Source organism: Sapajus apella, unplaced genomic scaffold, assembly GCF_009761245.1.
Source record: "Sapajus apella isolate SASKATOON/1434 unplaced genomic scaffold, GSC_monkey_1.0 scaffold6, whole genome shotgun sequence".
Classification (NCBI taxonomy): domain Eukaryota; kingdom Metazoa; phylum Chordata; class Mammalia; order Primates; family Cebidae; genus Sapajus; species Sapajus apella.
Genome location: NW_022436946.1, coordinates 15,416,401 through 15,418,848, shown reverse-complemented (window position 1 = coordinate 15,418,848; position 2,448 = coordinate 15,416,401). Strand labels below are relative to the sequence as shown.

Genomic DNA, 2,448 nt, shown 5'->3' with positions numbered 1-2,448 from the left:
AGGATCAGCTCCACGCTCCCGTATTCACTTGAAATTTTTCACATTACATCTTACACAACAACAGCATAAAGAGACATGTGAGAAGTTTCAGAACTGTCCTGCAATGGACACAGCTCTGCCAACAGCTAGCTGTGCGACCTCGAGTAAGAAACACAGCCTCTCAAAGTCTCAGCTCTATCAGCTGTCAAATAGCCTGCAGGACTATTTTGAGAGTTGAATAGCACACGTAAAGTACTGGCACATATAAGTGCTTACAAAATTGAACTGTTTATCATTATGAGACTCCAACTCAGTCCATTAGCATCAAGCACCATTGCATCGGTATCAAGAGTTTTAACTATGAAAAGAAAAAAGGAAGCTCTGTGTAGTTAGGTTCTTTCTGCTCTAACATAAGGGCAGCGCTAAGAGTGAACAGTGAACAGCTCCCAGGCCAGATCCACCATAAAGAGCTCAAGGTATGGTTTTGTTTTTGTTTGGTTTTGGTTTCTTGTAGTGGAGATTGCCACTTAGGAACAGACGGCAGCAAATAAGTATATTAAAATTTCATTGTTCAAATATGTATTTATAATTTCTGTATAAAGTAATGCCCCTTTCAGAAAGAGAAATAAGATTTTATTACCTAGATTGAAATGCCTTTAAAAGAAATCATCATTGACCCTTAAAGGATTTGTTGTTTGGCTTTTTCCATTTTCACCTGACTTGGTTTTTTATTTGATCAGACTACAAACTAGTTGAAACTCGTTTTGTAAGAGCTAGTACACCTTCCTACATCAACATGGAAAAGTTAATTAATCATAATAGCTGTGTGGGACATTGTGTATGCACCAAGTGAGAAGGCTTGTTTGCTTAGTCAATGCCAAAGACCCATGTTTTTATAGAAAGCTGGTGGCTGGTACGTTTGTCTCTATATTCTCAATACAAATATTATCTGAATTCCTTTAACCTGGCCAAGCAATACAGAAGAGACAGGAATCCCAGGGACAAATAGATGAATTGGTATAGTATTTAAATAGATGTAAGATCAATGGATTTCAGCTAATAGATGAGATGTAAGCTCAATGGATTTCAGATGAACAAACAAGTCTAAAACTATTACTGATGAATCCTGAGTACTTATTCAAAAATAAAATTCTGTATCTGTTGGGGTTTATTGGATACTACCTGGAAAAAAGTATAACATTCATGCTATACAAGAATGACAAAATTACTTGGAGGAGAAAGCTTACCTATAATCAATTATAGAATTTTTCTGGCATGTTACTGGGCTCCACAAAGAGCTGTGAACAACGAATTTGACACATGTGGGATCATCTAACTTTCAGTACAGATATTCAGTATGCTAAATGTAAGACTTATTGTCATTACAACTCCACAAATGCTTATTTTGCAGAAATTACAGAGGTAGGTGTTCGGCAAAGTGGGCAGAGTGATGAAGATAAATATATCTTCCAGTTCCCCAAAAAAGCCCAAATAATGTGCTGGAAGATAAGGCCAACACAGAAATGGCAAAACAAGGAAGCAGGGAGCAGGAATAAAACTGGTGAAGAAGGCCAGGTGCGGTCGCTCATGCCTATAATCTCAGCACTTTGAGCAGCCGAGGTGGGTGGATCACCTGAGGTCAGGAGTTCGAGACCAGCCTGGCCAACATGGTGAAACCCCATCTCTACTAAAAATACAAAAATTAGCTGGGCATGGTGGTGGCCACCTGTAATCCCAACTACTTGGGAGGCTGAGGCAGGGGAAACTCTTGAACCCAGGGGCAGAAGTTGCAGTGAGCCGAGATTGTGCCATGACTCTTCAATCTGGGTGACAATAGAGAAACTCTGTCTCAGGAAACATAGAAAAATAAATAAAAAAAAAACAACTGGCGGAGAAAGTAAAAACAGTCACCAGGCATAATCAGGCTTTTTCAGAATCTATCAAAATCCTTTAAAAGTTTATAGCTTTTACTCAGTAATTCCATATTTATAGAAATTTACAATAAGAATGATATCTAAAAATTCACACAAAAATATTTTAAACAAGGACAAATATAAAGAGATAAAACTATGTTTGTATTATTTATATTATGATTAATTTATGCAAATATAAAAAACACTTATAGCAAGGACAAGTTAGAAACAATTAGAATTTCAAGGCCAGGCACGGTGGCTCACGCCTGTATTCCCAGCACTTTAGGAGGCCCAGGCAGGTGGATCACGAGGTTAAGAGATCGAGAACACCGTGGCCAACGTGGTGAGCCCTGTTTCTACTAAAAAATACAAACATTAGCTGGGCGTGGTAGAATGCACCTGTAGTCTTAGCTACTTGGGAGGCTGAGGCAGGAGAATCACTTAAACTTGGGAGGCAAAGGTTGCAGTGAGCTGAGATTGCGCCACTGCACTCCAGCCTAGGCAACAAAGAGAGACTCCGTATCAAAAAAAAAAAAAAAAAAAAAAAAAAAAAAAA

At 38.4% G+C, this 2,448-nt stretch overlaps 1 long non-coding RNA gene across 1 annotated transcript in view; it reads left to right on the top strand.

Moving 5' to 3' along the window:
• The first annotated feature begins 254 nt into the window (after positions 1-254).
• LOC116549262 overlaps positions 255-2,448 on the top strand; it is a 15,383-nt gene continuing 13,189 nt past the window's right edge. Inside the window, exon 1 of the long non-coding RNA XR_004267778.1 lies at positions 255-455. This is a non-coding gene — a long non-coding RNA (uncharacterized LOC116549262). The remainder of the gene's footprint in view (positions 456-2,448) is intronic.